General features: G+C 31.1%; 1 protein-coding gene across 1 annotated transcript in view; it reads left to right on the top strand.

The window, feature by feature from the left end:
• Arpc1 (Actin-related protein 2/3 complex, subunit 1A) overlaps positions 1 to 14,344 on the top strand; it is a 176,216-nt gene that overhangs the window by 89,251 nt on the left and 72,621 nt on the right. The gene's annotated exons all lie outside the window — the stretch shown is intronic.

Below are 14,344 nucleotides of genomic sequence, written 5' to 3'. Positions count from 1 at the left end.
GGTATTAACCAGAAACTATGCTGTAAATCGATTTTAGTGAAAAATGACATTCCTGTAATTCTTCCTAGTATTCCATCTATACTCATTGGTGCTTCAAATTGCTTTTCAGTAATCTTGTTAATATTCCTTGCATCCAAACATAACCTGATTTCACCTGATCTTTTTCGTACTACTACTATGGGGTTGATAAAACGTGTATCTGCCTTCTCAATGATTCCATCTTCTAACATATTATTAATTGTTCTGTTTACTTCTTCTCTGTATTTATATGGTATTGGGTATGATTTTGTTTTAAAATCTTTTTCTTCTTTAACTTTTATACTATGGATATAATTTTGTGCAATTCTATTTTCTTTATTGACAAGTCCCTTGTGTTGCTGCAATATGGAAATGACTATTGATTTATATTCTTCAGGGCAATTTAAAACTTTTATTATATCTTCTTCTTTACAAATAAAATTATTCTTCATTATGTACTCATTATTCCTTGCTTCCAATTTTACGCACTCCGCCTCGTAGGCATCCATCTGCTTAAAATTTCCATTCCTTAAATATTCACTACAATAATTATTCTTTACATTCTTCTGGGACATTTCCCTATCATCAAAATACATTTCTTCTTCATAAACATCATTATTTTCTTTTAATAATATCCTATCAACTCTTATTCCTTCTTCTACCTCATCTTTCTGCATAAATTTAATTATTTGCCCTTCCAAAGTTACCATTTTTTCTTCAAAATCTATCTTTACTTTCTTCTTTTCCAATTCATCATTTCCCATTAATATATCAACACATAAATCCTTGACAATAAATCCTTGCATATTAATTTCTTTATTAAGAATATTAATTTTAAAATTGGCTAGTTTATCAATTTCACCCAACTTCTTATTATTTGCACCAATAATTTTAATTTTTGGAATCTTTATTATATCTGATAGTTTTAATGTATTAAAAATAAAATTCTCCGAGACTAAAGTACTTTCTGAACCAGTATCTATCATAATCTTAATCATTTTATTTTTGGCCAAAGCATTTATATAAATTAAATTAATAGATTCAATAATTTTATCTTCATCTAAAGAAATAAATTCAGAAGGTTTTTCATAATAGCAATGGCCTAACTTGTAATTCAGAAAGTTTACTGCACAAAATTTTGATTATTAGAATTGTCAGATTGTATCTGACCACTTGGATCTGATGTCCTATGTCTTTCCCTACTATGACTTCTACTCACATTTTCTTGCCTTGTACTATTTCGTTCCCTGTCTTCGCAGCTTCTATTCCTTCGAACACAATTTACCTGTCTGTTATAGTTAGGTCGCTCTGTATTTCTTCTATTGTTAAAATCTTGTCTATTATTATTAGTACTGTTATTAAAATGTTGTTTATTATAATTACTGTTATTATTATTAAAATTTTGTAAATTATTACCATATCTATAATTATTATATGATTGTCTATATTGTTGATTATCATTTTTATTATATTGAAAGTTATTATTGTTTTTTCTGTTGTTATTATTACTTGTCATATTGCCTCTTTGTATTCTTTGAATAAAATTAATAAAACTATCTATTGTTTGAATATTTTGTACAGTTACGGTTTGCACAACATCAGCATCAAAATGTCTAGATACATTTAAGACTGTTTCATCCTCTCTAAGTGGTGGTTCTAAATATTTTGCAACTGTTATCAGTTTTAATGCATAATCTACCATATTTGATTTTAAATTGTGATTATACTTTCCAAAATATAGAATTTCTCTAAACTTTGCTTGCTCTAATTCACCCCAATAATAATTTAAAAATTTATTTTCAAATGTTTGAAAGTTATCTAAATCTTTTTCAATACTAGTAAACCAAGTTGCTGCATTGTCATTTAATGTCACTCTAATATAATCTTTAATATCATTAATATTATTCACAAATCTTAATTTATGTTTTAAACTATTTATGTATACTCTAGGATGCAAATTTTTTATATTACCAGAGAATTTAATCCCAGTCTCATTTGTAAAATTTAAGTAAGGTCTCCCTATGTCTCTCATTTGTGAAATATCATCTATTCTCTGTTCCACATTTCTTATTTGATTACTATTTATTTGGATATTTTGTTGTATATCGTCTAATTTTTCTTCTGTGTTTCTCCTGTCTTCGTTAATTTTTACTTCTAAGTTACATTTCTGTAACTCTATTTTCTGTTCTATATCTATCTTATTATCTTGAATAATCCTCTTTACTTCTGTCCTCTCATTTTCTATCCTTTTCTTGTAGTCCTTCCGTATAATTTTTATTTCATTTGCTACTTTTTTCTCTGCAGCTTCAAGTTTTTTATCCATTTGTTTTTCCATTTGTTTTACAATTTTATTATTATTATCTTCTATTTTCTTTTCTAATTTTCTATAATTCTCTTCCAATTTTTGTTCCATTTTTTTCATGTCTTCTTTGACTTCTTTTGAATTCTCTTCCAATTTTTTTATGTCTTCTTTGATTTCTTTTGAATTCTCTTCTATTGTCTTGTTCATCTGCATCATTAATGACATCAAAGCTGCCATATTGACATTTTCCTCTCTTTCTGGATTCATTTCTGCAGTATCTTGTGGAACTTGAACTAAACTCTCCTCTTGTATAGGTTGTGTTTCTACTTCCACATCTTCTTCATTCTTTTTGCTTCTTGTACCTTTCTTTCCTTGAGACATTTTGAGACTTTACTTGTTCAAATATAATTAAAAATAAATTCTATAATTTTTGCTTTCTAATGAAAATTAATTTAATTATATGAGAGCACTTATCTTCCCAAACTAATTCTTTTAAATAGAGAGCCACCGCGTTGGGTGCCAAATTGTTATGATGTATTGTTTGTTTGGATGATGAGCAATGAGTATTTTAATTATATAGGGTTTTTATCGCGGTTCTCAAAGAATTAGTTTGTAAGTACTTTTTTAAATTATCTTTATTATAACTATTATGAAACACACATATATATATCTAACCTAGCCAATGTAAATTTAAAATAAACTATCTTTAAATTGATATTCTTATAAAACTAATTAAATTCTATAGACAATCTAAAATTTAAACAAAACTATCTTCAAAATTGAAATTGTTATGACACTAACTAAATTATATTAACAAAATTTTGTACCTTTCTTTCACTGAATGCCTAAATGAACTGTTTTCTACTATATAGATTCTAATCACCACTGAATGTCTTCGTACTTCAGTTATCCTTGTTTTTTGTGAAATTACTTTTTCCAATTATCAGCTTCTACCAATTTAAGATATAGTTTTCTTCACCAGCATTTATATACCACCAACCAAACCAGCAAACAGCATTTATATTTATTCTTCTTTTCAATATACCAATATCCAATTATTATAAGTTGATTTATACTAATCTCCAATCATAATATAATTTTAATTCCTTCCAATGTCCATCCAATATTCTTCTAATATACTTTTATAATCTTCAATAATTATTTGTGTATAATTATAAATGTGCATTAAATATATGCATAATTTTTAATCTTCATTTAACTCACTATATTAAACAATTGGACTATCTCCAACTAACTTTCATATTTCTTATTAAACTGCTTGACTGACTTACTAAAACTGTGAACAATTGACTTCACTAACTAATCTACTAACTTTCATAATAAACTGGCCTGACTTCTGACTAAAAACTTCCCTCTTGAATCCAAATCACGGGTATTTATATCCTTTTGGATATTCCAGAACCATCTGGTAAGAGATCATGTTCCAATTTGTTCCATTACTTTCATATAGATGTTCTCGAAAAAAATATCTGTTCGATCCACCGCCATAATCATTATTTCGAGAATGTTCGACTGTAAACAATGGTCACACTCTGCACTCTGGAGAATTCGTTTATGTTCCATTGATAATTTTGTTGACATTTAGGCTTTTCAGATCAGAATAAACATTTAAATCATCAAATATATATAAATTAAACACCTCAAACCAACATTATTATTATAACCCCACTTATATTCGTATTATGATTAATTTCTATCTGTCAATCCACTGTATAGTTGGTTGCCTAAGCACATGGCTCACTTAAATCTATTTACAACATTAAAATACAACTTTTTACACTTATTATATGCTAATTTATTAAAAATGCCCTCACATAAATAATTTTTATTAAATTCTCTAGTATATAACTTATTTAAAACAACCAAATATCTAATATTATGTAGTATATAACTTATAAATTATTTTCTATAAACCCTAATCGTCACAATATATATATATATATATATATATATATATATATATAATATATATATATATATATATATATATATATATATATATATATATATATATATATATATATATATATAGAACAGATCATTTAATATTTTAAAGGTAAAAATAACACAAGTATGTACTGTATAGCACCAGATTATTTATAAAGAAATAAAGGCTTTGGAAATTTTACACAATAATATATGTATTGCCGTTAAATGATTTATAGCGCGTATTACTCTTACATAGGTAGTCCATAACGACACATCTGCTGTTCAGATATAATAATAATCGATTTAAGAAAATAAAATTATTTGCTAATTGAGGTACTTTTTTCTTTATTTTAGTATTTCTTTTTTTTTTATAAATATACTTTTTTTATTATTATTTTTTTATCTGAATTATTTGTTCACAGGTAAGGTAAATGTACATTTCACCGACCTCACGTGTATGTTAGAGTGTGTTAAAAAAATTGTAAAATAAGGTTTTTGTCAAATGGAGCTCATAATGCGTTGTATTTTAAAAATTAAAACGTATGTATTTATGTATTAGACCTATAATTTTCCTTCAGTTAGTTCATACATAGTGGAAAAAAAAATTAGGAATAATTTCAAAAATGTAAGACATGTCCCCTTTACCGACCGCATTTTACTAGTGCTTGTTTCACCGACCATTTCTGCCTGTATTACCGAGCTTATCAAAATATAATTGAAAGAAGTTTTTAGAGTATTAAAAAACTAGGTTTACGCCAAATAAATTGGGTAAGAGTTGATTGCAGAAGTTAGATTTTGTTAAATATTTGTGAAATTCTAAAAATATTCAAAAACTTAAATTGCTGCATACTAAAATACAAGAGATTAAACAATATTTGCAGTTACACAATATAAGTACAGTACTTAAAGTTTTATTATTGTTTTATGACAACAAAGTAACGGAAAAAAACATACACATTTAAACAAACAAAAATAAACTATTTAAAAAATTATTGTTTTGTTTTACGCATTATTTCAATCTCAGGCACTGAATAAACTCAACGATTATTAATTATATGAGGTGGATTAATTATTGTAGCAACTATGTCGTCGTCTGTATAAGACAAGGTCATCCTTCTTGGTAGACTTCCAGTGGTTACCACTTTGGGTCATAGTTTTAACCGGAGTACCTTCATTATTTTTTCCAGTTACAAGACCAGGATAGAGTTCTTCTGCATAAACTACAATTACGTATTTTTCCTCATTTATTTTATTATTACTATCAACTAAATTGCTTTATTTTTTGTTGTAGTAGATGTTTGTAATTTTCTTTTCAAAGCTCTTTCAGCTTTTTCTTTTTCTTCTTTTTGGAGTCTACTTTTTTTTGATACGCAATAAATTGTTCAGAAGCAGTTACTGTTGGAGTTCATTTTGTTGAAATCTTTTTTAATTTTTCCTTCTTTATTTCAGGCCAAAATAGTACCTGTCAAAATTGAGTAGGTACATTTTTTAATGGTGTTTTTTTTTATTAACAAAATCGCATCAGCCAAATTGGCTAGTAACGAAACAATAGTAGCTAACAATAATTTATAATACATTATTTATATTGTATTATATGTTCAAAAAGCGTTTAACATGTTACTTGAAGATAATAAACTTTTTAGGTTAGACATATTACACTGTAGACCTAAAATATCACATAGTTTGTTGGGTATATTGTGCAACATGCGCTTTGACGTTAATGCTGAACATTTCTCTAATATATGTTTGACTGTTAATTTTTCTTTACAGTTGTCACATATTGGTTCTTGTTTGTTGGAAAACACATAGCTATTAGTTAATCGCGTATGACTCAACCGGAGTCGCGTTAATATTACCTGGTCTTTTCGAATTGTTGGTAATGTAGGCCAGAGTTTTATCGATTTCTTACTATCGCGTAGCTTGGCCGATGACACTTTCCACTTTTCTTCCCACATATATCGCACTTTACGTGTGACCGCAGTTTTCACGTCCCCACTCTTAAATGTTTCAGTACACTCCGCACTATCACTAGTTGCAGCTTCTTTTGCAGCGTTGTCTGCTTCTTCATTTCCTTGAATTCCAATATGGGATAGTATCCAGAAGAATATAATATGTTTTCCATTCAGTTGAGCGGTATGAACTTCTTGTTTTATCTTGATGACCAAAGGATTAGTTGGATTGACTGTACGGAACTTAGAGAGTCTGACAGTATACTATAATTGGTATTATTGGATGCGTTGACAGCAAGGGTGGCTTGGTATAGAGCGTATAGTTCAGCATAGTAAATGGGGTACTCTGAAGTGAGTTTGTATTTATTTATCGATATTGGGGTTATGACTGCAGCATTAGTACCTTCATTTGATTTAGATGCAGTTTTAATGGTGTTGGTAAACACGGTTCTTGATTCTCTTTATTTAAATTAGCAACAACTTGAGCTGTCTCTATTATAGCATTACTTTTTACCAGCATTTTAGGGGTAGAAACAGAATTAATATTTGATTCTAAATTACCAGCTTTTGCGGAATTGCCGATTTCTTGAATGTTGTGTACGGGTTTTTCTGGCATTTTCTGAACCACATCAACTTGAGTTTTCCCTATTTCTTCACTATTTTTACTGGCGTCTTACGGAAAGAAATAGAAGAATTAACATTTGATTCTACATTACTAGTTTTCGATGATAAGTTGTCAATTTCTTGAATGCTGTAAATCGGTTTTTCTAGCGATTTCTGAACATCAGATTTTGATAGTGGAGTAGAAGTAGAGGTTACTGTATTGTGACTATTTTTTTGGTGGTATATTACTAACTGAATCGTCCTCTTGAATTTCTAAGTCCAATAGACCGTTTTCTCTTTTAAAATTTTTCCAAAAATAGAATAGATTTCCAAGCTTTCATCCTTAATGCAACCCATCCACTGTTCACCACGTAACTTAAATTGCTGTAGTGTTTTCTTATTTATTCTCTTTTCTATGTTACTTTAAAAATCTTGATTCATCCGTGAAAAGCACAGCACTTCAATCGTCAACACCCGAATTAAAATGTTCGCGAACGAAGTGTAAACGTTGCCTCCGATGATCTGCTGTTAATACAGATCTCGTGACAGGTATTCTGACCTTAATTCATATTCATTTAAGCGTCTTCGAATGGTATAACGTGAAACTGTGTTTCTATTGACATCATTTAATCGTAGAACAAAGTATTGGTGCTGATAATGTACGATCGTGTAACTCTTGTAACATAAAAAGCGATCTTCATTTTGACTTGCGGTTTTTCGTCTACTTTGACCTGGCCTCATGCATTGTCCTATTTCCCGAAATCTTTGTATTGTATCAAACACTGTACTTCGAGAAATTCCTAAAGCATTTGCGATGTAACGAATTATTCGCCCAAGATCATGTAAAGCAACAGCTCGTGCTACTTCTTCTGGTGTCATAATTTTTTTAATGCAAGTTTTAAACAGTAGACAATACAAAAACCTACAGCTGAACTTTAATCAGGTACAGTACCACAATAAACTTCAAATTAATACTAAGCCACTATTTCACCTTAATAACAAAACATATGTGTAAAAGTGTTGGTGTTCGCACAAAACATCTAAACAGGTTCAAACAAGAAAAAAAAACATTATCACTAATAAGACGTACAATACAGTTCAAACAAATTAAACAAGTTTTGCTCTAAACACCAACAAAAAACAAAAAAATCTGAGTGTCCAGTTAATTTTGCACCCCAGTGTATATTTGTTTTATTAAAATGTATGAGTTTTATGTGCACCTTATTACCGACCACATTTTAATCGGTATTTTTTACAAAAAAAAATAGTTGTAGAAAATGGCATAATTTTTAATGTTATTAAAGTAACAACATTTATTTAATAAAAAATATAAAACTAAATAGCCAAAGTGAAATAACAGAAATATTTGTAAATTTATTTTTTCTTACATGTCACCAAATATTTTTGAACATAATATAAAATATCATGTTACTTTGATGCAATGTGCTAATGTCATTAATAATTATTTGGCAGGTCGGTAAAACGTTTTTATTATTGAAGGTATTTGGTTTATTAAAATGTATGAAATAATACGTGTTATATCACTCCACTTATTATTAAATGGCATTTAAGCAAAACTTATTATTTTCCTTATACCGACGACTCGATCGATATAAGATACATTTTATTTTGAACCTATTACCGACCAGTATCTTTAGTTCAATTTTATTAAAATTTCGCCAATTATAGACAATTATTGTTGTGGTAAGATATGTAATACAATTCGGAGAATGCAATAAAGTCAACTGCTAATACGATACTTACCTAATTTTCTTAGAACACAGTAAGAAATAAATTCACCAATTTAAGCTTTTTCTTAAGATTTTTAAGAGAACCATACTCTCTGAATGAGAGAACTCGAATAACTACCATCATAGTATTACCATGCTATAATACATGGTTCGCGCCAAATTGTAGGTGAACGTGATCAAGCAGTGTTAACTTTATCTAAATTGCCTATTGCTTTCTTTGCATCAAGGGTCCACTTTATGTGATTAATGCCGCTCGATGAAACGTACATTTACCTTATTTTATTTCTATTCATATTACTAACCTACACTACCGTGCGCACAAAAAAATGTAATAAATAGGCCTAGGCGTCTATATTCTATATTCGTTGCTAATACACAGTAAGCATCGCTATGCGTGTGCGTGCCTACTTGTACCAGTGTGACTCAGCTCCAATAGCAAAATGCAGGAAATATTTTTTTTTAATTAACGTGTCTCGACAGCTTATAGTCATTGACACTGGTACAGTTTACAACATTATACATATTTTATATATGTACAAGAATTTGATATGAACATTTTTTTTATAGAAAGGTTAAAACAATAAAGCTTATCACTATGCACTGTTTATATTAGCTGAATTAAACTTGTTTCTTTTAAAAATCTAAGAAGACTGTCAAAACGGTTTGGAACACTGAGAATGTCTTTTAGATTTCCTTTTAGGCTGTGCTTGTTCCTGGAAGAATCATACTGGCAGCAGTCCACTATCACGTGTTTGATGGAAAGGAGGCTATTACAGTAGTGGCATACTGGAGGGTTTTCTGATGCCATAAGGTATTCATGTGTGAGACGTGTATGCCCTATTCGTAGTCGGTGAATAACTGATTTTTCTTTCCTGTTCATAGAGGAGATAATTGACGCGAGATAAGTTGGGTTGAATCAGTGCAAATGGCGATTTTTATGCTTTCATTTGAAGTAGGATGGATTGAAGTCTTTAATGCTTGAAGTATTCCATATAATTCTGCGGTATAGATACTACAACTTTTAGGAAATCGCACAGAGATTATTGTCGTCGTCAGTGTGGACACAGCGGAGCCACAGCAGTCTTCATTCTTGAACGCATCGGTGTATAAAATTTCATCAAATTGTGTTAAGTTAAGGATGTTTTGGAAGGATTTTGTAAGGATTGAGTTTGGGGTTTCTGTTTTGTCGAATCTGCATAAATCAGTATTGAATATTGGAAGAATGTGCATCCATGGAGCTGTCTTGGGGGTATAAATAGAAGTAGTATTGGAAAGGTTGATGGAATCTAATAAAAGAGATAATATTTGTGGTAATGTGAGAGACTGATTGGATGCGTTTGCTGGGGGAGGTTCTATGGGATTGATTAGATTTATTACCGGGTTACTTGGGTTTGTTGATATTCTTACAAAGTATGAAAGTAGAAGCTGCTGCCTTCTTAGATGGAGTGGTGGCTCTGAAGATTCAACGCACACACTTTCAGCGGGGCTTGATTTGAAAGCACCGAGGCATAGTCGTAGGGATGTATTTTGAATCGTGTTTAGAGACTTTAGTAGGGAGTTACTAGATGCCATATAAAGAATACTGCCATAATCTAGCTTAGAGCGAATTGACGCTCTATATATTTTAAGAAGAGATTCTTCGTCAGCTCCATAAGAGAAGCTAGCAAGAGATTTAAGTAAATTGATTCTTTGGATACAGTTTCCTTTAAGTTTCTGAATATGCTGTCTCCAGATAAGCTTTTTATCAAAGGTGATACTAAGAAGTGTCAAATAATTAACTGTTTGTAAACGAAGTCCGTTTAGAGTTATAGAAGGTGGATTAGGTCTATGCTTTTTGGTAAAGTGAATTACTTTGGATTTAGGAGCTGAAAACACAAATCCAGCACGCGTAGACCAGGTGTCTATTTTTTTTATTGCGTTTTGTAGCAAAGTGCTGGTGGTAGCTGTGACTCTGCCTTGGCAATATAATATAATATCATCAGCATATATCGAGTACCTGACTGGTGGTTCTATATATGAGGAAAAGTCATTCATGCTAAGTAAAAATAAGGTAGTGCTTAAAACTGAGTCCTGAGGCAAACCGTTGTGCAAAGCGTGTGGTTTTGATATTTTTCCATTTGTTAATAATACTCTAAAATATCGACTTATTAAAAAAATTTTTAAAAATAAATAAATGTTACCAGTTAAATTATATTCCGTTAATTTTCTTAGAATTAGAGGTTTTTGTACAGTGTCGAAGGCACTTTGGATATCTAAAGTTACTGCTATGACTTCGCTTCTATTCGAAAATGCGTTAACAATGTCAATATGTAGTGTGACCAGGTTATCCATTGTACTTCGATTTGATCTGAAACCTGTTTGGAATGGGTCAAGAATATTATTTCTTTCTAGATACCATAGTAAGCGATTATTGACCATCTTTTCTTACAGTTTACATAGTGAACAAGTGAGAGAAATTGGTCTATACGATTTTAGAAGATTTGGAGATGAGTCATTCTTTTCGATAGGAATTGTAGTTACTTGTCGCCATAACGTTGGGAACTGGATTTGAGACCAGATCTTATTATATAACTCTAGCAGTTTGAGATGTGTGTCTGGATGGAGATTTTTTAAGAATATTGATAGGATAGCGTCAGGACCGGCTGCTGAGTTTTTTAATGAAGATATGGCTTCGTTTAATTCTAGGAGATTAAAAGGAAGATTCATAGTGCTAGTGTTAGAAAATATTTTGGGGATGGAAATGTTGGTATCTGAGTTATTGGGAAGATTCGGAATGTATTATGACCTTTCATATGTCTTATCTTTGACCACATTTGCGCGGGAGAAGTATCTTTTGTGATTGAACTAACGTACTGATTTCATGAGGCTTTCTTACTTTCTTTTAAAATACGCCTAGAATTGGCCCTAAGTTTTTTAAAATTTATTAAATCCGTGGTGGTATGGGTTTTCCGGAATTTATTTAATGCTTTTTTGCATTGTTTGACAGCTATTTTGCACGACTCATTCCACCACGGAACAGGTTTCTTGGAAGGATCAATCGCGCATTTACCAATTAATTCCTTAGCAGATTCAGTTAAACCGTTATTTAATAGTTTTACATCTGTATCTATATCATTGTTAAAAAGTAATTTATAGGTTTTCCCTTAACAGTGGTTCTAAAAAGATCCCAGTTTGCTTGAGTGATTTTCCATTTTGTTATAATTCTTGAGAGCATTTTTGACTGGTCAGAGATGAGAATAGTAAAATGATTACTATCATAGAGACTGTTTAATGTGTACCATGAAAGTAAAGGAAATATTCCGGGATTACAGAAAGATAAATCTATGGAAGAGAAACTACCTGTTTGGATGTGAAAGTATGTACTACTTCCTGAATTTAGTAAGTTTATATTTACGTTATTTAGGAAATTTTCGATTGTTTTACCTCTTCCAAATGTGTTTTCGGAGCCCCACATAGTATTATGCGCATTAAAGTCACCTACTAAGATAAAAGGTGTAGGAAGCTGAGAAGTTAAATCTTCAAGATCGGAACTTATTAAACAGTAGTTTGGAGGGATGTATATGCAACAAGTTGTAATTTTGTAATGACACCAAGCTGTAACGTCTATATCTTCGAGGTTTGTGTTTAGCGGAAATTCTTTATGGAAAATATCAGTGGAAACAAAAATTGATGCTCCATCACTGACACGAAGTTGGGTAGTTCGAATATAGTGGTAACCTGTAAAATTTTTAAGTTGTCCGGAATACATATCAGTGAAATTTGTTTCTTGTAGGCATAGAAAGTCAGAAGAAGACTCAGATATGAGCTGTTCAAGGCGTGGACGACGAGGATAAAATTCATCACAATTCCATTGTATCAGTGTGAAGGCTGAAATTAATATGTAGTGTTTGGATGTTTGCGAGGTTTGTGAACTATCAGACAGGTATTCTTTATCACAAGCATCCTGGAAATTATCAAGACTGTTTATACTTTCAGAATCATTTGTTGCAGAATGTATTTTAGTTTTAATTTTTTTAATTAAGCGTGTAATTCTGATTTTTGTCTTTCTTTAAAATTAGGGTTTATTGATTGCAAAGTTAGAATAGGTGATTTAATATCTGTTGTGAATTTAAATGCTTCTGAGACAGGGTCACATCTGCCGTAAGCGTTCTCGATAAAGGCAATTATATTATCAGGAGGAACTGCAAAAGCTTCTGGGTTTTGTTTATAGGCTTCGTGTATTGCTTGCTTGGAGTCAGTGGATAGACTGGGGTCGAGAGAAGAACTACGTTTTCGTTTCTTTTTTGTATTGGAGGTGCTAGAGGAACTATGAACTGTTTGTTTGGGAGGAAACATAGTTTGTTCTGTTGCGGGGTTTTCCCCAGATTGAAGGTTCTGATCGCCTATAGATAATACAGATGAGCGTGGCCTTTTCTGTGAAAGTTGAGAACTTAAACATAGTTTATCTGACTTTTCAGATAGTGTATCATTTTCGCAATTCTCTGGGGAGGAAGACAAATAAAACAGATTTGTTTGGGAGGGAGACGGTTTAGAATGAGATGGAAATTGTGTATTCTTTTGTATAAAAGATTTGTGTATTGATTCGGTGGTTGGACTTGAGAGGTTATGAGAAACAGTAGGATTTTCAGATGATAAGTTGTCAAATGAAGTATTGGGACAATTAGAAGCAACATGTCCTGATTGTTTGCATAAGAAAAATTCCATCTTGTCCGTAGACAGAAAAATTTTATTATCATTGCCTTCAAAAGGAATTAACAAGGAGGTGTGAAGCTCAAAATTATCAGAGGGAGGAAAAATATATACTTAACGGCGGAAGCTAAGGATGTGGGAGTATTCATCACCTGGAATGCCTGTTTTAAGAAAGGACACGTAGAGGCTATTTGGAAACCAAGACTCTTCACTGCATTTTCGGCCAGTTCATAGGGAATGTAAGGAGAGATGTTCGAAATTAATATTCTTTTTGTTGGGGAGACAAGTTTACGAATACTTAAAATAAGGCGTCCGATTTAAACGGTTGGGTGGGATTTCAGAAGTTGATCAACGAGATTTGAGTTCGCTAGATATATGCAGATCCTATTGTTAGATATTCTGGATGCAAAGGAAATATTTTTTGGTCCGATTATATCGCCAATGTCTTTAACGTAGTCTAGAAGTTTAAGGTTTTCTTCTGCGTGAAGAACTATCGCCTGTTCTTTTTTTGGAAAAGATGGTTGCGGTGTAGATTTTGCAGCGGTTACGTATGAAAGTGATGTAGTTGCTGGAATGTTGTTTGTAGCAGTTTGAAGGGTCATGGTTAAGGTAGAAACTGTAGGAGAATTGTTTATATTTGTACTGTTCATGTAAATACAGACAGTAACCTCGTTTTATTTCTCTTCTTTAACTGGTTTTGCTATCCAAATTTGTATTAAAATCCATTGAATTGGATGGCCAGCAAGAACCAGCAGACTGGTAAAACCAGTCTCTGCTATGCACTTTGTATAAATTAAATATAATTTATATGATTTAATAATATTATAAAAGCAATACGTACAAAACTTGTCCAAAATCACTTTTCTAAATTACACTATTAAATCTAAATTAAGCACTAATTACTACCGATAAAGCAAACTGGTTTTTAATTGTACTTGGCACACGTCTTACTCGTTCGAGTGCTAGAACAGGAATGAATCCGAAATAAATTTATTTTTAATTTCATGAATTACAAATATGTATTTCTTTGGAGGACCAGGATAACGTACCACGCAATTTGTTGTACAATGTGGGTCTTAAAT

This window comes from Diabrotica undecimpunctata, chromosome 1, assembly GCF_040954645.1.
Source record: "Diabrotica undecimpunctata isolate CICGRU chromosome 1, icDiaUnde3, whole genome shotgun sequence".
NCBI classification, from domain to species: domain Eukaryota; kingdom Metazoa; phylum Arthropoda; class Insecta; order Coleoptera; family Chrysomelidae; genus Diabrotica; species Diabrotica undecimpunctata.
Note: the sequence above shows the minus strand (reverse complement) of the source record. Positions and strands in the feature narration are given on the sequence as shown.